This window comes from Pongo abelii, chromosome 13, assembly GCF_028885655.2.
Source record: "Pongo abelii isolate AG06213 chromosome 13, NHGRI_mPonAbe1-v2.0_pri, whole genome shotgun sequence".
Classification (NCBI taxonomy): Eukaryota; Metazoa; Chordata; class Mammalia; order Primates; family Hominidae; genus Pongo; species Pongo abelii.
In genome coordinates this window covers 87,217,806-87,244,911 of record NC_071998.2, presented here as the reverse complement: position 1 = coordinate 87,244,911, position 27,106 = coordinate 87,217,806, and the positions used below count along the sequence as shown (strand labels likewise).

The 27,106-nt window shown below is 44.9% G+C and overlaps 2 long non-coding RNA genes across 2 annotated transcripts in view; both read left to right on the top strand.

Moving 5' to 3' along the window:
* The window catches only part of LOC129047935 (uncharacterized), a 38,330-nt gene extending 16,539 nt beyond the window's left edge, over positions 1-21,791 (top strand). Inside the window, exon 3 of the long non-coding RNA XR_008509842.2 lies at positions 21,544-21,791. This is a non-coding gene — a long non-coding RNA (uncharacterized LOC129047935). The remainder of the gene's footprint in view (positions 1-21,543) is intronic.
* LOC103891499 (uncharacterized) lies at positions 120-10,338 on the top strand. The gene is made up of 3 exons (XR_655744.4): positions 120-285; positions 1,770-1,889; positions 7,418-10,338. It is a non-coding gene; the product is annotated as an uncharacterized LOC103891499 (long non-coding RNA).
* Positions 21,792-27,106: the final 5,315 nt, after the last annotated feature.

Here is a 27,106-nt window from a genome sequence, read left to right as displayed (position 1 = left end):
CTTGTCTCCAGCATTGCAACGTTGCCAGCTATTCTTTGTCTAAGTGCACTCATGTTAATGTGTAAGCCATTTCCTTCCCAGTGAGAAGGTTCTTTGTGAGATTGCTCTGTATGCTCACACTTGGAGACTGAAAGTTGGACTCGTAGGTACTGAGCGTCTTGTTGTGGAGACCAGATGCAATGCCTGGGCCTCCTGCTCCAGCTCCCGTCCAGCCCTGGGTCAAAGCCTGGAGGTGAAGGACAGGACAGCAGGGTGAGCTCCAGGATGTGGAGGCAGGAAGATGAGGTGTTGTGGGGAAAGGGTATGTGGGTGTGAAGGGTAGAAAAGTGTCCCCGAAAAGCTAGCTCCAAGTCCTTACCCCGGTACTTGCAAATGTGACCTTATTTGGAAATGAGATTTTTGCAGATATGATCTAGTTAAAGGTCTCAAGATGAGATCATCCTGGATTTAGGGTGGGCCCTAAGTCCAATGACTAGTAGGTATTTTTGCAAGAGAAAGGAGAAGATTTGAGACACAGAGAGACACAGGGAAGAAAGCCATGTGAACTTGGACGCAGAGATGGGAGTGATGCTGCCACAGCTAAGAAATGCCAGGAAGCACCACAAGTTGGAAGAGGCAAGGGAGGGATCCCCCCGAGAACCTTCAGAGAGATCGTGGCCCTGCCAACACATTGATTTTGACTTTTGGTCTCCAAAACTTGTGAGAAAGGAAGTTTCTCTTGTTTGTTTTTTGTTGTTGTTGGTGGTGGCTTTTTGTTTTTTTTTAGATGGAGTCTCGCTCTGTTGCCCAGGCTGGAGTGCAGTGGCGCGATCTCGGCTCACCACAAGCTCCACCTCCCGGGTTCACCATTCTCCTGCCTCAGCCTCCTGAGTAGCTGGGACTACAGGCGCCTGCCACCACAACTGGCTATTTTTTTTTTTTTTTTTTGTATTTTTAGTAGAGACGGGGTTTCACCATGTTAGTTCTCTTGTTTTAAGCTGCCACATTTGTGGTACTTTTGTTATGGTAGCCCTAAGGAGCTAACTCACAGGAGAGATAGGGGAAGGGAAGAGGCAAGAAGATAGAAAGATGAGGAGGTGGGGGCAGGGACAGCCATGCAGGCTGAGGCAGCAGGGGTGGAACAGCTCCCCTCCCTGTCATAGTCGCTTCATAACAAAATATCCTGGACTGGTGGCTTAAACAACAGAAATTAATTTTCTCAGAGTTCTGGAGGCTGGAAGTGAAAGATGAGGGCGCCAGCATGGTCAGTTTCTGGTGAGGGCTCTCTTTGCGACTGGTAAATGGCTGCCTTGTGGCTGTGTCCTCATAGGAGAAAAGAAGGCAAAGGAAAGCTCTCTAGCTTCTCTTCCACCACGAGCTTCAAATCTAAACCTGATTATCTCCCAAACACCATCACTTTGAGGGTTAGGGTGTCAACATATGAGTTTAGGAAGGATGCAATTCAGTTGATAGCAGGCCTTCAGTGCATGGGTGTCTCAGCATAGGTCTGGCAGTTTAGAGGCCAGAACTACACAGAATCTTGCTATGCAAAATAGGCAAAAACACCATTGAATGAAGGATAATTTAACCCGGAGCAGAGAAGTTACATTGAGAATCAAAGAATGACACCCTTGCCTTGGGGTTAACGAGGCTGAAAATAAAGACTAAACCAGCAGTAGTCTGGATGAAGGTGAAGGCAGGTGGGGCATCATTCATCAGACCTGGGAAGTGGGGGCGCAGGGCTTATTTGTTTGGGCTTCATCACTGCTCTCCCTATCATCTCCTGTCAGAAATAATTCCCTGACTGGTGTTGCTTCCATTTCGGGATGAATTGTCCTCCAGCTGCTCCTGATTCCTATCTTAAAGTCCTGGTGTGGTGGCTCACATCTGTCATCCCTGCACTTTGAGAGGTGAGAGGATTGCTTGAGGCCAGGAGTTCAAGACAAGCCTGGGCAACACAGTGAGACCCCATGTCCACAATAAAAGAAATTAGCCGATCATGGTGGTGGATGCCTGTAGTGCCAGCTACTCAGGAGGCTGAGGCAGGAGGATTGCTTGAGCCCAGGAGTTGGAGGCTACAATGAGCTGTGATTGTGCCACCGCATTCCAGGCTGGGTGACAGAGTGAGACTCTGTCTCAAAAACAAAAACAAAAACAAATCCTAACCCTTTAGTACTTCAGAATAAGACTGTATTTGGAGATAAGGCCTTTAAAGAGGCAATTATGTTAATGAGGTCATTAGGGTGGGTCCTGATCCAATATGATGGATGTCCTTGTAAGAAAAGGGAACTAGGACGCAGACATGTGCAGAGGAAAGACCACGCAAAGACACAGGGAGAAGACGGCCCTCTGCCAGTCAAGGAGACAGGCCTCAGAAAAAATCAATCCCGCCAACACCTTGATCTCGGCAAAACTCCAGGCATGTGAGAAAATAAGTTCTGTGGCAGCCACCCAGGCTGTGGTAGTTTGTTATGGCAACCATCACCCACTAAGACACCGTCTCCAAGACCCTCCTCTATAGACAGACACCTGATGCCCAGACCACCCCTCAGATGCCAGGGGAAGCTGGCTGGGAAGAGCATGGGCTTTGGAGCCACCAGCTACACCCTGGAATCTCTGTTCATGGCCTTGTAACTGTGGGACCTTGAGCAAATGACTCCATCTCTTTAGTCTTGGAGATCTGTAAAGCTGGATGTAATGAACTCTCCCCAGAGCTGTGCAAATTAAATGAACTAACATGTAAAAAGATAGATTTATTTATTTATTTTAGACAGGGCCTCCCTCTGTCACCCAGGCTGGAGTGAGTGCAGTGTGCGATCACAGCTCACTGCAGCCTCGACTTCCCAGGCTCAACTGATCTCAGCCTCTGAAGGAGCTGGTATTACAGGTGTGTGCCACCATGCCCAGCTAATTTTTTCATCTTTTGTATGTTGCCCAGGCTGATCTCAAACTCCTGGGTTTAAGAGATTCTCCTGCCTTGGCCTCCTGAAGTGCTGGGATTATAAGCATGAGTCACCTCGCCCAGCCATGTAAAAAGATTTAATATGCCTGAGGCCAACGACTCTAATACCTTCTCCAATTTTACCTACTCTAGGGGACATTTGCTGTGTTTTGCAGCCACACTGGGCAGCCTGTCTCTTTGGAGGAAATGCCAAGATCTGCGGGGGTCTGGCCCTGTTTCCCACTGTGTGCAGATGAATCTTCTAACCACCTGTCTTCTGGAAGTGGGGACAGGGAGTGAAACCAGTTCTGCCAGGTCCTCCCATTCAGATGGTGGGCTCCTGAAGAAGTGACATAGAGAACTCATGGAGGTGACAGTGGAGACAGGCTCCCAGCGGAGGGCAGCAAGGACCAATGATGGTGTGAGTGTCCACTGAGAGTGCCATTGGTGGCGTCCCAGGCAGCAGGTTCTGTAGGATGACCTCACTGTCATCTATGCTTGTTTCCCTGCTTGCAGTCAATCTCCTTGTCCTCTGCCTTGTCCTCTTGGGGCCTGTCCTTGGCTGGCAATCATATTGGAAAGTTATCTAACAAATTATTTCACACTAAAGTGAGAAAGATTTAGATAAGTAGTCATTTTCCTAAAGGCACTTGCGTTTTAAGAAGGGAAAGGAAACAGGTAAGGCTAAGCATTTCATTTAACTGGCAGTGGAAAACATAATCATTTTTTAAAATAATTTATAATTTTATAATTTTTAATTTTTTTTATAGAGACAAGGTCTCTCTATGTTGCCCAGGCTTGTCAACTCCTGGCCTCAAGTGATCCTCCTGCCTTCGCAAATCCCAAAGTGCTGGGATTACAGGCGTGAGCCACCATTGCCCGGCAGGGAAAGTTCATTTTTAAGGCTAACTATGTATGTACCAAGGGCCTATCATGCCCCTGGGATGCTGGTGTTCAAGGCATTGTCTAGTCTGGCATAACTGAGGCACATTCATTTGAGTGGCCACCTGCCATGTTGCCTACTCGGCTGGCACGGTGGAGAGCTTAGCTGTCTTTTGAGTCTGTGACTTGTTTAGACTTTACTGGTTTAATCAGAAGGCTCTGAATTTCTTACTTAAATTCCCACTCAGGTCTGACTGACCAACATTGGCAGGTAAAGGTGACATTTTGGTCAGATGAGGAAGGGGGTGCTGGGAGGCAACAAAGGGGTATTTTCCCTAATGTCTTACCCCTTTGTTCAGTTTGGATGACATGTGGCACGACTAAGAAAAGAATTTCTAGGCCAGTCCAGTGGCGCAGGGTATGGGTGGGGTGGAGAACCGTTCAAGTTGGAGATCCCAAAGAGAGCCTGTGCCCAAATGCAAATTCCTGGTCAATTATTTCAGCCAGTTCACAGTGACTGCCTGCTTCTCCCTGTGTTATTTTCACTGGGACCTGAATCAACTCTTGATTCTTGAATCTGGAGAAGGGAAAGGAATCCAGGGCAGAAGGTGGGCAAAAAAGGCAGGAGCACGAGGTGGCTGGGAAAGGGGCGTTCTCCATTCATTTCTCACTTCCAAGTCTGACCTAAGCAGGTCTAGCAGGAAGGGCAGATTATCACGTGCAGCAAAGAGACAGGACTGAAGTTTGGCAAGTAGCACAATCCCATCCTCAGGCTCTTTATTTATGTCATTGCCGTGAAATCCACTTTGTGAAATAGGGGGCCTTGTCTGCCTGCTTAAGACATGGTCTGGGAGAAGAGGTGGACACCTTCTCCACATTGAGAAGTAGGGTGCCCTGAGTTTCTGCTATGGCATTTACCCAGAGCCTGGGGAGAGGGGCTGCTGCCAAAGAAACAAATACATGGGTGTCTTTCCTGGTTCCCAAAGGGCTGACCTTAGAGTCACCCGATTGTGTGCTTAGAGGATGTGCTGCTTACATCCTCCAGGGCTTCGAAACGCATGCTTAGCTCTTGTGGCTAAGAAATGGACGCTGCTGAAATGGGCGCTAAGCTCTTGTGGGGAAGCTCTTGTGGTGCCTAACTGCGTCAGAAGGCGATTCTGGCTATGAGGCTGGGAAGCTTTCGGAGGTGCTTTTCAAATGCAAGCTTACGTCACCTTTAGGAACACTTTTCAATTCACTTTCCGCTGACCAGGCTCGCGGCTCCACGCTGTCGCCTGCTTCTGCCTCTCTGTGGCTCCCAATGTCCAGCAGGCACAGACTTGACAGTTGCCTCTGTGCAGAATCCCCCTCACTTTCTGCTTCCACAGGCTGACTTCGTTCATGCTGTTCCTGCTTCCTGCTCCCGTTACAGCCACAGGCTCCTCCACATTCTTCTGTCTGCCTCCAGTTTCTTCTTCTCACTTTAATCAGTCTTGTCCACCATTGCCTGATAATTAAAAAACAAAACAAAACAAAAACTAAGCTTCCATGTTATCTACAAAATAGTCAAGGTCTTTCTTCCATGTTATCTACAAAATATTCCAGGTTGTTCTTAGCCTTTTAGGAATCAGAGGAGAATTTAACCCATTATGGGTTTAGGCCTCCAAGACTCTAACAGAAGAATGGCACGGTGGAAGAATAATGGGAAGTGGAATTCTTACTGCTGGCTGGGTGTCCCGCTTCTGGATGCATGCCCAAGGAAACACAAACGATAATTTTTACAAATCAAAGCCATGCAAGTCCCATGGAGACATATTAGAACATGTTTTCTTAGATTTGTAAGTCATAGGACCAAAATTGGTGGCTGAATGGCATCTGAGGGAGAGTCTGATAGGTTACTAACTAAGGGGTGCTCTATGATGCCACAGACTAGGTGGAAAAGGAAGGGGTAGGGAAAGCCAGGGTGGTGATCCTGAGAAGGAAATTGGATGAGAAGACTGCATCTTCTAGCCATGCTCAAATGCTAGTGATAAACACACACAGACAACATACAGTCAAGTACACACACACAGAGTCTCACACACCTTGCACACCAACTCATTCATGCTCTTGGGCGTCTACAGCACTCATTTCACTGTCAGGTTTTGCCTTTTCTTTGGACGTCGCTCTTGGGTGTCTAGAGCACTCATTTTACTGTCAGGTTTTGCCTTTTCTTTGGATGTCATTTTTCCTTGTGTGCATGTTGCCCATTCCCCTAAGACGTACAGGAAAGGTGGGCACGGTGGCTCACGCCTGTAATCCCAGCACTTTGGGAAGCCGAGGCGGGAGGATCACTTGAGGCCAGGAGTTGGAGAACAGGCTGGGCAACATGACGAGACCCTGTCTCTGCAAAAAAATCTTAAAAAAATTACCCAGGTGGGGTGGCATGTGCCTGTGGTCCCAGCTACTAAGGAGGCTGAGGTGGGAGGATCTCTTGAGCCTGGGAAGTTGAAGATGCAGTCAGCTGTGATTGCATCACGGTACTCTTGCCTGGGCAATGGAGTGAAGCCCTGTCTCCAAAAACAACAAACAAACAAAAAAACCAAAAAACAAAATAACAAAAGAGAAGTACAGCAGATATGGAGCAGAAGTGCGAATGATCTTCTAAATAGTCAATCTTTGGGGGCATCCTCCCCTCTCTTCTCCCCTCTGCCCCTTTTTTTTCTTATACTTTTTCTTGCAGTCCAACATCCTTAGCAGTGCAAAATGAGTCACAGGTTCCTCAAACCTTTGAGTGCTCAGCATTATATAATCATCACTTCCAAGTAGCATTCAGAGATGTCTTTAAGCTGCAACAGCTATTGTTAGTTGTTTAAGACACTCCATCACTGCCTTTGATCGGAAACTTTCTTATCGCCATTATGTGCATTGGTGCAGGCACCTTGAATTTCACTGGGTCTTGGGATTAGTCATATTGTAGAGAGACACAGAGATGTGAGAAATAAATTGAAAAAAGGTCTGTAGCAACAGATTTTACGCCATAAAAGAGTAAATTATTAGGTGTTAGAAAAAATATAAATGTTGCAAACAGTGTGTTTTATATACTGTTGCCAAGAATAAAAATATGCCAAATATGGGGGAAAAAGGTGTTGGTTAATCAGACTTCTGGCTGGCCCCCACCCTGCAGCTCTTAGCACTGCTGGGCTGTTTTATAGGGCAGTAACCCAGTCACCAAAGCAAAGAGAATTCGAATAAAGGACTTGGAAGATATGCCAACTTGGGGACTAATTATTTTCTTGTTAAACAGTGAGATGGGGTTATTGTACATTTTTGGGTATGGCAGTTAAAATGTATTTTAAAAAAGAAGTTTTTAGAAACCAAGAATTCCCCAAATTCAAGAAGTAACTGATAAAGTAGTTTATGGAAATGTAATCTCCCCATAGAACCAGATTGTGCAACAAAAAAGGAAAAGGAACGATGTTAAATGGGAAACAGAATGGGGGTGACCCTTCCAGATGGCTTTCTGGAAACTCCTTTCAAGCCAGCCACCCACCAGACGATGCTACCAAATGGCCCCTGTATTCGTTTTTTAGGGCTGCCATAACAAAGTGTCACAAGCTGGGTGGCTTACAACAATAAAAATCTACCATTTTACAGTTCTGGAGGCCACAAGTGTGAAATCAAGATGTCAGCAGTGCCATACTCTCTCTGAGAGTTCTCTTGGTGAGAACTCTTCTTTGTCTCTCCCAGTTTCTGGTGGTTTCCAGCAATCTGTGGCTTCCTTGGCTTGTCGTCGCATCATTCCAGTCTCAGTCATCTCACGGCCTCCTCACTATGTGTCTGTCTGTGTTTACATTTTCCTCTTCTCATAAGGGCAGCAGTGATTGGATTAGGCATGCTAGTATAGCTTCTTCGCTTGATGACATCTGCAGACTCTGTTTCCAAATAAGGCCTTGTTCATGGGTACTGGGGTTAGGACTTCAACACCTCATTTCTAGTCTCCTATTTCACCATGAAGAAAGCTATGCTAGAAAGCTATGTCCTTGTTACTTATACAAAATGGTATTGATAATAGCTACCTACTCAAAACTACTCAGAATAAGATCAGTTTCTAGCATGACAGTATGAGGAGCCGCCTGACCCACTCCTCCAGGTAACCTGGTAAAAACAGCCATTTAAGGCTTCTGGAAATAGTCCCAAGGAAAAACAGCAAAGGAAGGAACCTGTATTCAAGAAAATGTACTAATTTGCTAGAAGAGGTGAATCTGTGGGATTTGAACAAAGACCACTTCTTTCCTCCCCACTCCCAGCTCAGCACGGTGGCAATTTCCCTCCAGACAGCTACTGCCGAAACACAGGTCTCCTCTCCTCCCAGCACAGAGGGTCTCCTTCCAGGGAGGAGTAGGATGGCAGTGTCCTTCATCCTGCCCCCAGCTCCCTGTTGCTGAGGCGGTCTCAGATGAATGCAGTTGAGAGGTGGGGGCTGCCACCCCTACATCCTACTCAAGGAAGGAGACTCTACCTTGGGTGTGACATGCTGAGAAGACTGTGGCGCAGGTCACTTTTGCCCTGGCTCTTGAGGTGGTGTTTCCATGCCAGAAGTCTCAAGTTAAGAAGACCACTGGCTATCCCCAACTCCTCCACCAAGTACCCAGCCCCTAGACAGGGGGTGTCACTCAGAGAAAAGCTTACCATTGTTTCCACCCCCAGCTCCAGAGCTCTGGTTCAGATATTGTGTTGCAAGGTAGGGGAGAAGAAGCAGTTCAGAGAAAAAAAAGATCGTTCTTCATCTCTTCCCAAAGGAACTGACTTCATTTTCAACAGAGCTTGGGGAAAATTAAGCCTAAGGATGCTCTCAAAACACAGTAGAGGTTGTGGTGAAGGGCAATTGGGAGAAGCCAGTTTGCAGGAGAGAACCCAGAATAAACCACTGGGAAGGAACCCTTCTGGGGGTCAGAACAAATATCAAACACTGACCTCAGAAATTATTCTTTCAAAGGAGCCACAATTTAATGGGGTTAGTTTGTGGAACACTTTATGCCCCAGGATGTTGTTGAAAACAATAGGGCAATTGGCCACCAATTAATGGAGCTTAACAGCTGGATGTGGTTAGGGAAGTGCCAGAGAGCCCTAGCAAAACCACTGTCATCCCAGCACGACTGTGGGCATATACAAAGCTGAACCTCTTTAGGGAGCAATATGAGAGGCTTAACGCTCTTGGAGGGAAAATATACAGTTGACCTTTGGACAACACAGGTTTGAACTGCGTGAGTCCACCTATATATGAATTTTTTTCCACCACTGCCAACCTTGAGACAAGACTGACCCCTATTCTTCCCCCTCCTCTGCAGCATACTTTACATGCAGATGATGGGGATAAAGATCTTTATGATGATCTATTTCCACCTAATGAATAGTAAATGTGTTTTCTCTTCCTTAGGATTTTCTTAATAATATGCTCTTTTCTGTAACTTATTTTACTGAAAGAGTACAGTATATAATACATATAACAGAAAAAATATATGTTAATTGACTAGCTGTGTTATCAGTAAGATTCCTTCTGGTCAACAGTAGGCTATTAGTAAAGTTCTGGGGCATCAAAAGTTATACACAATTTTTTTACTGCATAGGCAGTCAATGCCCATACTCCTACTTTGTTCAAGTGTCAACTTTACTTCATGAAAATAAACCAGCTAGTCAGTAAAAAAAAATCAATAAGCAAATAACAGTAACAAGTCCTGAAGGAGGGGAAGACCAATACCCAGAGTCAGTAGAATACATTATCTAAAATGTCCAGTTTCTCACAAAAAATTACAAGGCATGCAAACAAACAAGAAAGTATAATATGATCCATACACCTGAAAAAAAGCAGAGAAAGAAACTAACTTTAAGAATGATAAGACATAGGCTGAGTGTGCCTGTAATCTCAGCACTTTGGGGGGTTGAGGTGGGAGGATTGTTTGAGCCCAGGAGATTGAGGCTAGGCATCTATCACACCACTGTGCTCCAGCCTGGGTGACAAAGTGAAACCCTGTCAAAAAAAAAAAAAAAAACAAAAAAACCTCAAAAAACCTGTCCTAAGCATGTTCACAGAGCTAAAAGAAGGGACGATGACCATGTTGCATCAAATAGAGAATGCCAACAGAGAGAGAGAATAATCAAATGGAAATTCTGGATTTGAAAAGTACCATAATTGAAATGAAATATTCACTAAAGGGGCTCGAAAGTAGATTTGAACTGGCAGAAGAAAGAATATGTGAACTTGAAGATAGATCAATAGAGACTATGCAAGCTGAAGAACAGAAAAAGGAATAATGAAAAGTGAAGAGCACTTCAGAAAATGTGAGACACCATTAAGTGCACCAACATACATGTAATGGAAGTATCAGAAGGAAAGGAGAGAAAGGAGCAGAAAAATCTTGAAGATTAAGTGGGAAGATCACTTGAGCTCAGGAGTTTGAGACCAGCCTGGGCAACCTAGTGAGACCTCACCTCTGTTAAAAAAAATTAGCTGGGCATGGTGATGAGCACCTGTAGTCCCAGCTATTCAGAAGGCTGAGGTGGAAGATTTTTTTAAGTTCAGGAGTTCCGCACTACAGTAAGCTATGATCGTGCCACTGCACTCCAGCCTGGGTGAAAGAGCGAGACCCTGTCTCAATTTTTTTTTTTTCTGAAGAACTAGTGTTTGGAAGCTCCCCAAATTTACTGATAGATATTGGTCTGTAGTTTTCTTTTCTTGTAATGTCTTTTTCTGCTTTTGATACTAGGATAATGCTAGCGTTATTGAATGAGTTAGAAAGTATTCCCTTTTCATCTATCTTCTGAAAGAGCTTATAAGGGAATTGGTATAGTTTCTTCCTGAAGTGTTGGTGGAATTCACCAGTGAACTCATCTGGGCCTGGTGCTTTCTGTTTTGGAAGGTTAATAATTATTGATTCAATTTCTTTAATAAATATAAGCCTATTCAGATTGTCTATTTCTTCTTGTGTGAGTTTTGCTAGATTGCATCCTTCAAAATATTGGTCTATTTCATCTAAGTTATCGGATTTTTGGGCATAGAATTGTTCATAGTATTCCCAAGTTTATTGAAAAGCAATAACCTACACATCCAGAAAGCTCAACAAACTTCAAGTAGGATAAATAAAAGCAAAGAGATACTAAACAGCCACATCATAGTACAAATGCTGAATTAAAGATACAGAGAAAATCTTGAAAGGAGCAAGAGAAAAGTTACTCTAAAAAAAAAAAAGAAAAAAAAAAAAAAAACTATAAACCAAGAATTCTATATCCAGCAAAGCTTTCTTTTAAAAATGAAGGCAAAATACAGACTTTCCCAGATAAACAAAATGTGAGAGAATTTGCTGCTAGCAGACATGCCTTACAGAAAATAGTAAAAGAAGTTTTTCAGGCTGAGAAAAAATGACCTCAAAATGTAATCTGAATTCACATGCAACAAACAAACACCACAGGTAACTCTGTAATTATAAGAGATAGTTTAAACGCAAATTTTTCTCCCTTCTCTTAACTGATTTTAAAAGTTAGTATAAAATAATATGTATATAATATATTTTGGGGTCTATAATGTATAAATATGTAGGATATACATATTTGCCAGTAATGCACAAAGGAGGTGGGAGAAAGCAAAGCTCTATTGAACTAAGAAAGTGAAGATAGATGGTAAAATAATAATTATAAAAATGTATTGTTGGGTTTGTAACATTAATAGATCTAATATGTACAATAATGATTCTGCAACAAAGATGGGAGAAAAGGGAATATAGCTATATATGCATAATGTTTCTACATATCATTGGAATTAAGCTACTAATAATATAAATTAGAAGTTGATTCTGATAAGATGTACAGGGTAAACTCAGAGCAACCATTAGAAAAACTAAAATACTATAGTGAAACAAATCAGTAAAGAAGATAAAATGCTACATTCAAAGATATTCACTTAATACAAAAGAACAGAAAAGGGAGAATAGAGGAACAAAAAAGATATGAGACATATAGAACATAAAAAGCAAAATGTCAGACATAAATTTAATTATATCAATAATAACATTAAAATGTGAATGAACAATCCAATCAAAATACAGAAATTGTCACACTATAATAAAAAAGACATGATCCAACTATATGCTGTCTACAGGAGACACACGTTAGATTCAAAGATACAAACAGACTGAACATAAAAGCAAAGAAAAAAGATATGTCATGCAAACAACCACCACATAAAAGCTAGAGTGGCTATACTGATATCAGACAAAATAGACTCTAAAACAAAAACTGTTATTAGAGATAAAGAAGGGTATTTTATAATGATAAAAGATCAACTCATCAGGAAGATATAACAATTATGAACATAAATCCACTTAATAATGTACTAAAATTCATGAAGGAAAAACAGAAAGAAATGAAGGGAGAAATAGCCAATTCAACAATAATAATTGTAGACTTTAATACTCCTATTTTAATAAGGGATAGAACAACTAGACAAATGATCAACAAAGAAATAAAGGACCTAAACAACACTATAAACAAATGATACCTAACAGACATCTATAGAACACTCCACCCAACAACAACAGAATCTGCATTCTTCTCAAATGCACATGGCACGGTTTCCATGATAGGCCACGTGCTAGGCCATAAAACAAACAAGTAAATTTAGAAGACAGAAATAATACAAAAGTATGTCCTGTGACTGCAATGAAATGAAAGTAGAAATCAAAGCAGAGAGTAGAAAGAATGTGGGAAACTCGTAGATAAGTGGAAATTAAACAACACGCTCCCAAATAACCAGCAGGTCAAAGAAGTCAAAAGGGAAATCTGAAAAGAGTCTGAGATGAATGAAAATCAAGACACAATATACCATAACTTTTGGTATTCAGTGAAAGCGGTGCTTAGAGGGAACTTTATAGCTGTAATGCCTACATTAAGAAAGAAGGCCGAGCACAGCGGCTCACACCTGTAATCTCAGCACTTTGGGAGGCAGAGGTGGGAGGATTGCTTGAAGCAAGGAGTTTGAGTCCAGCCTGGGCAACACAATGAGACCCTGTCTTTACAACAAAATAAAAATAAAAATTAGCTGGGCCTTGTGGTGCATGCTTGTAGTCCTAGCTACTTGGGAGGCTGAGGTGGAAGGATTGCTTGAGCCAAGGTTGAGGCTACAGTGAGCTATGATCGTGCCACTGCACTCCAGTGTGGGTGACAGAGCAAGACCCTGTATCCAAAAAAGAAAAGAAAAGGAAAGAAAAGGCTGGGTGCAGTGGCTTATGCTTCATGCCTATAATTTCATCACTTTGGGAAGCCAAGGTAGGAGGATCACCTGACACCGGGATTTCAAGATCCACCTGGGCAATGTAGTGAGACCTTGTTTTTACTAAATAAATAAATAATTTAATGTAAAGAAAAAAGAAGAAATATTTTAAACCAATAACCTAAACTTCCACCTTCCAACATTAGAGAAAGAAGAGCTAAACCTAAAAGAAGCAGAAAAAGAAAATAATAAAGATTAGAGGCTGGTCCGATGGTAGTGGGTTATCAGAACTTATTAACATTAGTGCCACTGAAGCTGGTCTACAATCCCCCGCTGCTAAATCTGACTGGCTTTACAATTTTGTAGATTAATGGCTGCCTAGAAGTGGGGACTGGGAGTGCTAGAGGTCATGGTTAAAGAGTTTCGAGTTCTTTTTGAGGTGATTAAAATGTTCTGAAATTGACTGTGATGATATATGCATCTGTTCAGATACACATATCTGTGAATATACTTAAGCCCCCTGAATTGTACACTTGAAATGAGTGAATTGTGCCATACGTGAGCATTGGAGGGCATCCATAGTTTGGATGTCCCCTCAAAATCTCATGTTGAAATGTGATCTCCAGCGTTGGAGGTGGGGCCTGGTGGGAGGTGACTGGATCATGGGGTGGACCCCTCACAAATGGCTTAGTGGCATCCCCTTGTTGGTGAGTGAGTTCTCACTTAGTTCACATGAGATCTGGTTGGTTGAATGAGTCTGGGTCCCCTCCTTCTCTCTCTCTCTCTCTTTTTTTTTTGAGACAAAGTCTCACTCTGCTGTAGCCCAGGCTGGAGTGCAGTGGCATGATCTCAGCTCACCACAACCTCCGCCTCATGGGTTTAAGCGATTTTCCTGCCTCAACCTCCAGAGTAGCTGGGATTACAGGTGTGCACCACTGCACCCAGCTAATTTTTTGTATTTTTAGTAGAGACTGGGTTTCACCATGTTGGCCAGGCTGGTCTTGAACTCCTGACCTCAGGTAATCCGCCCACCTCGGCCTCCCAAAGTGCTAGGATTACAGGCGTGAGTCACCATGCCCGGCCTCCTTCTTCTCCTTCTGTCTTGCTCACACTTCTGCCTGCTCCCTGCTGGCCTTCTGTCATGATTGGAAGCTTCCTGAGGCCTCACCAGAAGCAGATGCTGGTGCCATGCTTCTTGTACAGCCTGCAGAACCATGAACCAAACAAACCTCTTTCCTTGTAGGTTTCCCAGCCTCAGGTATTCCTTTACAGCAACACCAGAACGGAACTGTGTCTTAACTAGTGAACTATATCTTAACTATATCTCAATTAAGCTGTTAAAAAAGCTAACAACAAACTACCCAGAGTGAAAACACAGCTCAGCACCAGAACTCCAGCCGTTTAAGGCACCTTCTCACAATAGGGGTGTTACTGGAAAGGGGTCCTGATCCAGACCCCAAGAGAGGGTTCTTGGATCTCTCACAAGAAAGAATTCAGGGCGAGTCCATAGAGTAAAGTGATAGCAAGTTTATTGAGAAAGTAAAGGAATAAAAGAATGGCCACTCCATAGGCAGAGGAGCCCCAAGGGCTGCTGGTTGCCCATTTTTATGGTTATTTCTTGATGATATGCTAAACCAGGGGTGGATTATTCATACCTCCCCTTTATAGACCGTAGAGGTAACTTCCAGACGTTGCCATGGCATCTGTAAACTGTCATGGCGCTGGTGGGAGTGTAGCAGTGAGGACGACCAGAGTCACTCTTGTCACCATCTTGGTTTTGGTGGGTTTTGGCCGGCTTCTTTACTGCAACCTGTTTTATCAGCAAGGTCTTTGTGATGTGTATCTTGTGCCGACCTCCTATCTCATCCTGTGACTTAGAATGCCTAATCTCCTGAGAATGCAGCCCAGTAGGTCTCAGCCTCATTTTACCCAGCCCCTATACAAGAGAGAGTCAATCTGGTTTAAACGTCTCTGACAGAGGCAGGCCAACCTGCAGCAACTATGTGCAAAGTACTTGTAAGTTGAAGGGTGGCTTGAGATAGGAGAGGGGGCTGCTTTAATGCCACTTTATTTTATGGAGTGCACTCAAGATGATTTGGGGCGTCCCACCTACCTTCTTCCCCTTGTTTTCCTCCTATTCTATTATTCTTCTTCAACTCAGCTGCATAAAACCTGAAGCAGGGTATCCAATGGGACTAGAATAGTCATGATGCTGAGGCCTAGGGAAGTAGAAACATCTCATCTTCTATTTGTCTGCCTGAAGAGAGTTCTGAGCAGGAGCTGGTTGTATTGATGGGGGCTCCCGTCAGGCCTGGCAGAGAACATAAGAGCATGTTGGACCCTTTCCCGTTACCCTCAGACTCTCCCATAATCTATAAGCTCTGTGGTTTATTTGTTCTTTAAAATCCTTTCTTTTTTTCCCCTTTTCGTTTTGCTTTATATAATGCACATTTATGTCATAATAGAGCCTGATTTTCTACAATGGGCTTTTTTGTGTGCTTTCGATTCAAACATAAAAAGCTTCACTTCAATGTAACAAATAAATTCCCAGCCATCATTGTGCCAAATAATCCACAAATCTCAAACACACTTGGACTGGAAGGCACTTCCTGTTCCCCCTGCTGAAGCCACGCACCCCTCCCCCAGCCTCACTGAGGAGCCTTGCAGACAGGAGCCTGTTTGTCACTATTTTGAGTATGAATCACGTTGCTGTTGGGTGTTAGCCTGTCTCGGGACCCCCAGCCCTGCATCTGGACATGTCACTGATTTGCTTGCAAGCTGATTCTGTTTAGAGCATTTTCTGTGCTGTGGGCAGGATTTCCTACCTCACTGCCCACGTGCTGGGGGTGGGGAGCCTGGGGAGGATACAGCAACGTGGAGAGCCTGCCTCACCCGCACACTGTTCCTTTCTGGGCACTGCGGCTGGTTCTCATCTGCAGGCATTCACCCTCTGCCACAGAACCTGCCTTGGCCACCTCAGTTCACAGGTGACTTCTGGCCTGGGGCAGCCTCTAGGGGGTCACCCTGTGTGCCCTCGCATTGCTGGTTAGCTTCATTAGGAGACGAGTTTGTGGGTCCACCTTCCCAGGGCTTCACTGGCCCTCTCCCGCCCTTCTCTGCTCTGCCTCCACCAGCCTGCTGCAAATCCATTGTGGATTCCTGGAAGGTAGAGTCCAAATGTTAAAAGTCTTTATAGTCACATGGTAGCCCCTCTTCTAGCCCCCAAGACTATATCTTTCAACCTATTTACATAAGAAACCCTTCTCTTTGCAAAGTCCACCCCCACTCATTTCTGGGAATGCCATGGGGATGGCTCATTGGTGCCCATGGAAAGCCTCCATCCAATCCCCATCCACCAAGCACTCCTCTCTCATTACCTCTGCTGTGTCCACAGGGCCTCACTCCCTCCTCCTCTCCACTGTTCAGGATGCTCTTTTCCAGGCTGTGAGAGAATTTTACCAAATTGGGCTGTATTTCCTTTTGTTCTTACTGTATGAGAGTCAGAATGTTATGCGCCAGTACATGGAATGTCTGGTCCATCAGCTGAGCCCACACACTATTCATACACAGGCACACCCGACGGGGTACAGCTTAGGCTGAGAAACAAGTGGGCCCCCAAATATGACAGCTTAAACCAGGGAAGAGTTTCTCTGTTCTCTAAAGGTAGGAGGATTTGTGGTAGGGCTGTTCGGCTGGCTCCATGGTACCCAGGCCCTGCCTCCTTTTCTCCGTAACTCTGCCGTCCCTTACAGATGTGTTTCTCACACAATCTGGAGTACGACTGTCATTATTTCTATTATCATTTAAATTTCCAATCGATCTCAGACCCCTATGTAGCTTTATTGGGCTTAAAAAGTGCCTGACTCATGCCCTGGCCTGGTCAATATATTGAGGTGGGTCCACAGATCGTGTGCTTGAAGGTCAAGGCAATATCAAGGTACTATGAAAGTTTATCAAAGCCGACCCAATTTCTGTCCTTCTCACTTCACACACTGGGAGCGAGGTTCATACAGTAGCTCCTGTGTGCAGGGCAGATTGTGTGCAGAACCGCCCTGAAATGACACCTCTTCCACGCAGCTGAAGGTGCTCACCACCACGCCCGTGGCCACGTTCACAGCACCTATAGTGCCACAGCGTCCACTGCAGCAATTTTCTGGCAAGTGGGATGGAGACGAGTGCCAGACCTGCTCCTTCCCTGTGTGGGCCACCTTGCTGAGCACACGTCTCTTCTACCCACATCCCATCAGCTGGGATTTGCCCACACACCACACGGAGCTGCAGGGGTGGTGGGAAAGGAAAGTCTTTATTTTGGGCAGCTACATACCCAGGTAAATTTCAGGGGTTCTGTTGCTAAAGAAAGAAGGGAAGAATGAATGTTAGGAGACGTGATACTAAATGCAAAACTACCCCAAGTCCTGTTGGTCAAATTCACAGGAAGTGCAGAGGCTCCTGCCGGCTTCCTTGCTTGGTCCAGATGCTCGAGGGCTTCCGCGTTAGCTTGGCTGAAGGAGCAGGAACTAAGCTGCATGCACACAGAGATGAAGAACTTCCCGGGCAGGGCAGAGTACAGGTCTCCTTAGCAATGGGTGCCTGTGTACTGCTGCCGCTGGTGGCCCTTGAAACACTGACCAGTGGGCATCACTATCCCCAGCAACGGCATGTTCCCAGTGAGGCACTTTGCTCTCCTCTGTGTCACTGACCAGCCCCTTTGTTAATTCTCTATCATAGCAGAGACCAGACTGTACCCTTTGTTTCATTCGTTTTTGAGGCAGAATCTTGCTATCACCTACGCTGGAGTGCAGTGGCGTGACCCTGCTCACTGCAGCCTTGGCCTCCTGGGCTCAAGTGATTCTCCCACCTCAGCCTCTGAAGCATCAGGGACCACAGGCGTGCACCACAATGTCTGGCTAATTAGTTTATTTATTTATTTTTTTAGAGATGGGGTCTTCCTATGTCAGCCAGGCTAGTATTGAACTCCTAGCCTCAAGCGGTCCTCCTGCCTTGGCCTCCCAAAGTGCTGGAATTACAGGTGTGAGCCACCATGCCCCACCTCAGACTGTATCTTTTTATAAGAATAGGCTGAAGTTTGGCCAGGCGCGGTGGCTCACGCCTGTAATCCCAGCATTTTTGGAGGCCGAGGCGGGCGGATCACAAGGTCAGGAGATTGAGACCATCCTGGCTGACACGGTGAAACCCCATCTCTACTAAAAATACAAAAAATTAGCCAGGCGTGGTGGCGGGCGCCTTTAGTCCCAGCTACTCGGGAGGCTGAGACAGGAGAATGGCGTGAATCCAGGAGGCGGGGCTTGCAGTGAGCCTCTGAGACAGCGCCACTGCACTCCAGCCCAGGCGACAGAGCGACACTCCGCCTCAAAAAAAAAAAAAAAAAAAATAGGCTGAAGTTTGAGAAGCGCAGGATGGAAATATGGCACAGAGAAGAATTTACAGGAAATGCATAGTCCAGCGCCCTCTAGGAGTCCTCACCAGGAGCGCTCTCTTCCTGCTGCCGGAAGTGCTCTGAGCATTGCTGCACTGCAAACTCTGGGCAGAAATGACCCTGAGGCTCCGGGGAGGAGGAAGCACATAATCCCATCTCTAAGCTCCACTTCCAGACCCCCTGTTTCTCATACTAGAGCCTCCCTCTTCCCAGGGCAGTGACCATATCTATTCCTTATGGAACCATCCACAGGGTGTGGTATTAGCCCACAGTCCCAATAGTAATTACATAATTGTCAGACAGAACATTCCCCAGGTCTAGGCTATTGAGTTGTAAGCCCCATCGCATGAAAGACAGATCAGCCCAGCCCAGGTAGGGCTAAAACGATTGCAGTCCAGCTTTTATACAGCATCAATTATTCAATCCAGTTATTCACTCACCACCTTAGCCATATTAGAAATAAAAGGAATGCCTTCCTTTCTTTCCGAAGGACTCAGATTTAAGCCACAGCTGTTGGCTGGCACACCAGACCCCCGCGTCGTTTCTTCCATTTCTCTAACTCGATACAGGATCTTCATCAATTAGGTCGGGTTTCACTGCAAGTCAAGCCTCTAGTAGTCAGAGATTCTAAAGTTGGCCTGATCCTGAAGACAGAGGGAGGCTCCGCATAAGAGGTCACACGAAGCTATACAATAGCCCTGGGTTAGAAATTCATGTTCTGGATTGGCTTCTGGCAGTCCTGTCTGCCTAATTTATGAAGACAATTTCTCAGACTCAGGACTAGTGAGCAGAGATGGAATTACCTAGGAAGGGGCTGATGTCCTTCTGCACCCATGACTTTTATACCCAGAGCACACTCTTGAAACTGCTTCTGCCTTCTAAAGCAGTAGCTTCCCAACCCGATTCATTACAAACTTGTGAGACCACCTTGGAGAATCCTATAACTAAAAAGCCATGTTCTGCAAAAGGGCAGTCCTGAGTTGTGCCTAATTTCATGTGGGATTTTGTTGTTTTCATGACACCAGTGCAATAAAAGGGCCCATCTCTTAATAACGTAAAAATCAGTGATGGTAATGTTCATAGTGGGGTTTTACGCTAGATGGCAATGAAATCCTCAGCACATCTGCAGCTCCCTGCTCTTCTGTCCCTGGAATCTCCAGTGTTTATTTTATGTGAAGGAGGAACCAACACAGAACTTCTTGAACCCTTTATGTGGTTGAAATTGGGCTTTCTCTTCTATTAGGTAGTGTGTGTCTATATCACGTTCTTGTTCCTATGCCAGAAAAGCTTGACACGTTTTATTATTCATGGCATTACCTTGCTGTTTGAACTCGGAATTTCTTTGCCTGGAATCTCAAGTGTAATGAAATAGCAGGAAAATGTTCCAGCCTTTGGTGGTGAAGCCTTCAGGTGAAAGAAATGGAGAAAAGAAAGGTGGAAGAGTAGAGACAGTAGGTCCTAGGAAAGAAGCCCTTTTCTGTTTTCAGCAGAAATGTCACTGTGCCATGTGATGAAAGAGGAGGACTCCATGAGGCCCAGGGTGTGACACGTGGCAGGGAGCCCTGGTTCTTTTCTTCTCTGAAAACTCTCAACTTTTACAAATTAACATCTGGGCTTACAAGGCCATGGCCTTTGAGTTTCAAGTGTCTGTTCAGAACTGAAAATCCAAGAATTTGATTTTTTGGTCTCTGTCTTTGGGTCCGTTCACCCAGCCATGAGTGACCAAGGGTAAGGAGGGCCACACAGCAGCTTCTATCCGAGGATATAATTCTCTATCTCAGAAAGTTGTACCAGCATCCTGGGCTATGAATACTGGACAGTTACAGATATGAGAAAATTCTATGGTGGTCACATTTTCTGACCCAGAAACGACACTATTCTCTTCCTTATGGTGTGAGCACACTGAAAATTCCAATTTATATTTTATCACTCTATCAGTCCATTCTCAAGCTGCTACAAAGAACTGCCCAAGACGGAGCAATTTATAAAGGAAAGAGGTTCAGGTGACTCGCAGTTCTACAGGGCTGGGGAGGCCTCAGGAAACTTACAGTCGTGATGGAAGGGGAAGCAAACATGTCCTTCTTCACATGGTGGCAGGAAGGAGAAGTGCCGAGCAAAGGGGGAAATGTCCCTTATAAAATCATCAGATCTCATGAGAACTCACTCATTATCACGAGAACAGCAGCATGGGGGTAATTGCCCCCCATGATTCAGTTGCCTTCACCTGGTCCCACCCTTGATACATGGGGATTATTATAGTTCAAGGTGAGATTTGGGTGGGGATACAGCCAAACCATATCAGGGAGAGCCAAACCGTGTCAATCACATATCAACCTCTGAGGAAGAGAGGGAGGAGGAGGAGGCACATGATGATGATGAGATTATTTTTGTCCCATTGGGAGATATAACAAGTGTATCTAGTGAAGAAGAAGAGGAGGAGGAGGAGGAGATGGAAGGAGGGGAAAGAAGGAGGAGGAGGAGAGAGATGATGGTCACTGGTGTTGGGGGAGGTGCCATATCCCTGTGAGTAATGGCGCCAGGGCCTTGCTGATGGCAGGGAATGTGGGACTCTGGCCATGAACACTTCTCTGGAGGAGCTGGGCATTTGTGCTACATGGAGGGTGAGGCTGGGTGAATTCAATCCCAGGGAGACACAACCTCAGCCTGTATTTATACACTCACACTTCTCAGGCTTCTCAGAGGAGCCACCTCTATTCTCCCAACATCCTCATGCCCTAAAAGGCTCAGCTAGACCTTTCCAGGGTCCCAGTGAGCACCCACCAGTGAGGGCAGGACTGGCAGCATGGGTCAGGGGGTGCAACAATGAGCAGTGCCTCCTGCTGCCTCCTGCACCCCCCCGTATTTGGAAATGTGAGGGGACACGTTCAGTTGTCACACTGTGGGCTACAGTTGAGAAGCGCCCCCTGAATTAGCGCTGAGGGCAGATGGTGGTAGCGTGCACGTGCTCCTTCCCACGCAGAGTGCCATTTGGAAAACTTCCTCTGTGGAAAGAAATGGGGAGAGTGTGGATGGAGCCCATGGCGCGTGGACGTCATGCACTGTGGTTTCTCCGTGTTCCAGGTTGTGGTATGAAACCAGCAGTGCCTGACTCACAAGCAGAAGGCAGAGGTCGGAAGGGGCAGAAAATGGTCTCACACTTTCAAAGCTGGTGAGCTCTCATTTTGAATCCTGAGTTAAATGGATGTCCTGCAATTAGGTAAAACAACCAAGTGACTTCTGCAGGGGGACATGAGAGGGGTGATGAGTGTTCTCCCCCTGCCTCCAGACCCTGGCTGCAGAGCCAAGCAACACTGCCTCTCCATCTCATGAGCATAACTGAGGTGAGTGACTTTTAATTCCTCTGTGCCTCAGTTTCCTCTCCTGTGTGTTATGAAAGTATTTCCTCCTACAAGGTAAGACTCCCTGGGAAGTTACTGTTCTCATATTGCACCCCCCAGAAATGGAACTCACTACTTTATCACCACCCCAGGGAGCCGGTACAGCCTAGAGATAAGAGTGGGGGAGGGGCGGGGCCTTTGCTTTCTCATCTGTGAAAGCGGGTGGCTAATAGCCCTCTCTCAGGTGAGGTGGGAACCAGTGAGCTGAAACATGAAAAGTGGGGCTTTTGAGAAAATCCAAAGCCACAGGTTGTAGCAGGCAGCACAGATTTCATTCTAGGTTTCTTGGAGACAAGAGAATGTGGTTAAGTGATATGCCACAAGGCAGTCTCCTCATTAGCCATGTCTGTCCTCTCCTTGACATTTCCCTTAGGCTGCCATCCGTGGGAACCTCCGCTCCACCATGTTTGCCTATCTTGAATATTACTATTACTATTATGGAAGTTTTACTTTGGGATAATAGTGGACAGTGTAAGCAACACCATTTTAACAGGAGGCAGGGCTTGTTTAAAAGCAATCTGGCAGCACTTTTATTATTATTATTATTATTATTATTATTATTATTTTCACTCTGCAACCTCCACCTCCTGGGTTCAAGTGATCTTCCTGCCTCAAGCTCCCAAGTAGCTGGGATTACAGGCACATGCCACCATTTTTGTATTTTGAGTAGAGACGCGGTGTCACTATGTTGGCCAGGCTGGCCTCAAACTCCTGAGCTCAAGTGATCTGCCCGCCTCAGCCTCCCAAAGTGTTGGGATTACAGGCATGAGCCACCATGCCCGGCCAGGTAGCACTTACGAACACACGAAGCCCACATGCAGCAATTCTGCTTCTACCTGCTCACGGGTCATGGGGGTCATGTCCCCCTCAACTGTGTACTTCATTGCAGCACAGTCTAGAGGAGAGGGGGACTGCATGTGAGAGGTGCCTGAAGCAGAGCGGTTTACGGCACTTAAAGGCAACAGACTAGGTGTACTGCCAGCAAGGAAGGTGATCTTGTAGCAGTTCAGAGTGAAAAGGCAGAAGCCAAATGCCGTCTAGAGCCCGTCACTGTAAGTGAGGGTGGGCGCCAGCGGCACAGGCAGAAATGTAGATTCTGCCTCCACCTCCTGAATCTGATCTGTGGACAGGATGCCCAGGTGGGCACACTGAAGATGGGGAAGTGCCGTCTGTGGCACACAAAGCAGTGGCATTCTCCCTACAGCCACACATCAATACCTTAAGTCTTTGCCTTTGTGGGAAGGGTAGTGGGAGAGAACAGAGGAAAATGTTAATGAAGTTAAAACTCAGGCAAGAGCTACACAGAGTCAGCACGTATGTTTTCTCATGGTGAGCAAAGTTCTTGCAGGCACCTTCTACAAGAAAGATTGCTGAAGATATGGACAAGTTCACCAACAGCCTGTGTCTCATCCTCCCTCCCAGACCTCAAGCCCCAAAGGTAACCTATGATCCAAGAACAAGCCTGGGTCCAGGGTCCCAGCCCTTTCAATCCACTGCTTGCTGTTCCCGCCTTGAGTAAGAGTCCCTCACTGTGCATTTGCTACAGTACTCATTAAGGCAAAGCGCTTGCACATGAAGTCCTGTGGAAAAAAGGGAGGGGCATTTAAGGCCTAACATTTGCTAGATGCAAACATAAGAAGGGAAGACTTTTTCATCAAACATTGATTCCCAGTCAAAGCAAAATTCCAGAGATTGTGAAGGGTGAAAAAGATTAGTATTAAGCTGAAAATAATTTTGGGTTCCGTACCTCAGTACTCTGCCATTTGCTTACAGTATGTCTGTTGCCTTAATATAGTTACTTCAAAGCACTGGATGGTGAGTTAAGAAGGAACAATTAGTAACAGAAGCGTGGTTTTAAAAAAACGTCTTGGGGAGTCAGGGTGGAGGTGGAGAGATGGGATAATCCCAGACCACTTCAATAGTTCCCAGAATATCTACATGAACTCCTCATTTATGGAGCTGGAAATGTCCATTGCAAGATACTGGGTTTTTGGCTTCCTTTTCCCTTCTCTCTCTTTTCTTTTCTTTCTTGTTTTTTGAACTCTCCAGCTCAGAGTCAGGAAAACGCTGGCATGATAATATGCTACCATTGGCAATTGTCCTTCCAAGATGGTTTATGCAGGAAACATCACAGAAGCAACTTTGCAAACCTGAGGCCTACATCTGCCTGGCCACCCTTCAGCTGTGGGGCCAGTAATAAAATGCCGTGGCAGCGATGGGTGAGACAGGGTCATCATAAACGGGAGAGAAGCAGCAACCTTTTAGAAAGGAAACAGAAAGTTGAGGCATTGAGTAGCACTGAGCCTGGGCAAAGGCACTCAGATCCCTGTTGGCAGCAGAGCGGAGGTGGCTGGGGGCTACTGCCCACTGATGAGGAGAAAACCTTTTACGGAAACTCATGAGGTCCTCATTGTCACTGAGTATTATTATTACTGCTCTACAGATGGGTTACAAATGAGTGACGGGAATTTATATAACCCAAGAGCACTAATTTCTCCAAACACATTGCTTGGGTATAGTAAAAAGTCTCCAAAATATCCAAATGTGTACACATATATTTGTGATTATCTTATCCTGTTCATGCTGCTATAACTAAATACCTTAGACTGGGTAATTTATAAATATTAGGAACTGATTTTTGGATTCTGGAGGCTGGGAAGTCCAAGGTCAAGGCACTAGAGATCCAGTGTCTGGTAAGGGCTGCTCTCTGCTTCCAAGATGGCACCTCTAGTGCATCCTCACACCATGGGAGGGTGAAGGGGCATGAATGCTGTGTCCTCACATGGTGGGAGAGAGGGAAGGGCAAAGAGGAACTAGGGTTCTCCAACTTTTTTGTAAGAGCGTTAATCCATTCCTCAGAGTGGGGCCCTCACAACTTAATCACTTTCCCAAAAGTCCCACCTCTTAATACTATCACATTGGGTATTAAGTTCCAACATGGAAATTTTTGAGACACGAACATTTAAACCATAGCAGTGATGCTTGGAATTCTGTACTTATTACCATTAATCTGTAAAATGTACAAAATATCTCTCCTGTTTATCTTGTGGTAGTTCTAGAAGGATCAAAAGTAAAAGTAAAAGGGGTGTGCAAATACAGTGTCTACCACAAGAAATAAGCATAAGATATTTGTGCCAATAAAAGATACATTTGATGCTGTATTGATTTCTCTCACCCGAAACCCTGAGAGGGAGGCCACCTTCCTCCTGATGGCTCCATTTCTAGGTGTTCTTATGCTCTTCCCTCTCTTTTCTGTCCAGAACCTTCAATTACTCTATACAACTACAGTGAACCCTTCTAGGAGATAGGGGTTTCCAAATGTTAGCCCCAGAGCCTCTGCTCTGGAGGTGAAGTTTTCATGGTCCTTGGCAAAACATTAAAAAGCTCAACATCACTGATCATTAGAGAAATGCAAATCAAAACCACAATGAGATACCATCTAACACCAGTCAGAATGGCTTGATTAAAAAAAAAATAACAGAAGATGGCAAGGTTGTGGAGAAAAAGGAACACTTATACTCTGTTGGTGGGGTGTAAATTAGTCCAGCCATTGTGGAAGACAGTGTGGTGATTCCGCAAAGACCCAGAGACAGAAATACCATTTAACTCAGCAATCCCATTACTAAAGGAATATAAATCACTCTGTTATAAAGACACATGCATGTATCATGTTCATTGCAGCACTAGTCGCAACAGAAAAGACATGGAATCAACCTAATGCCCATCAATGATAGACTAGATAAAGAAAATGTGGAACCTATACACCCTGGAATACTATGCAGCCATAAAAAAGAATGAGATCATGTCCTTTGCAGGAACACAGATGGAGCTGGAGGCCATTATCCTTAGCAAACTAACACAGGAACTGAAAACCAAATACTGCATATTCTCACTTATAAGTGGGAGCTAAATGATGAGAACACATGGACACATAGAGGAGAACAACACACACGGGGACTTTTCGGAGGATGGAGGGTGAGAGGAGGGAGAGGATCAGGAAAAATAACTAATAGGTACTAGGCTTAATACCTGAGTGAAGAAATAATCTGTTCAACAAACGCCCAAGACACAAGTTTACCTATGTAACAAACCTGTACCCCTGAACTTAAAATAAAAGTTAAAAATAAAATAAAATAAAAATAAAGGCAGTAATGTGCATTTTTCCCACCAAGCCAAATTTACTCAATTGAAAAAATTGTCATTGATTCTGAGATTGCCTTTCTTTTATTGGTGTTAAAATATAATTCTAACATGATTTGGTGTGAGAATGATAGGGCCCATAGATGCTAGGTTTCTTTTTTCTTTTTTCCTTAATGTGTTTACTTGGAAAAATTAGAAGTTGGCCATCTTATATAGCTGCTCCAGTTCTTTTATTTTAAAATTTTGGTTGGCCTGTGAAATTTCACAGCCTGGGAATCACTGCTGAATGTTCCATTGCTTACTTTCCCAAGGCCTGAGGTGTGCCTTCAGGAAACGATGACAAAAACACACTAGAAGCTTTATCCAAGAGCCTGATGAAGAGGAACATGGGCTGGGTGTCTCTGACTTAGGAATGTGCCTTCCCAGAACTTCGGCAAGGGCATCTGTAGCTGGCGCCAGCAAGAGCGACAGAGCTCCATGGACAGCCACCCCACCAAAGCTCAGGGGGTGCCTGCTGTGTCCTGCTGCTCTGGGGCACAGTCTTTCCCCAGAATCCTTAGTTAAAACTAACAGAAAGTAACCTTTGAACGGCCACTAGGGGTGATTCAAGCCACACTTTGCTCAACAGGTATAGTGCCCATTAATGAGAGCTTGGTGGGAGGGCTCAAGGCACCTATGGCAATTTATAGAGTTGTTTCTGAGGAAAAATGTATTCTGAGTACCAGGTTGCTAAATTAAAATTAAAGTCTTGGAGTGTTTCATACATTCTTGGATGGGCTGTAACCCATCCAAGAGGCTCAGCTGAATCCAGTAACAACAAGTGCACTTCCCTAGTGGGTCTTGTGCTTTACAGTCCTGGTGATCCCCATGGAAGAGGATTGAAAGACCTGGGTTCTAGAACTTCCAGGTCCTCTGTGTAGCCACCAGCCTCATATGGCCATCAAGTACTTGAAATGTGGCTGGTCCAAGCGGTGATGGGCACTAAGTGTAAAATACACACTGGCTTTCAAATATGTAAAAAAAAAAAAAAGAAAAAAAGAATGTAAAATATTGATTACATTTTGAAATATTTTGGGTATATTGTGTTTATAAATATAGTATTAATT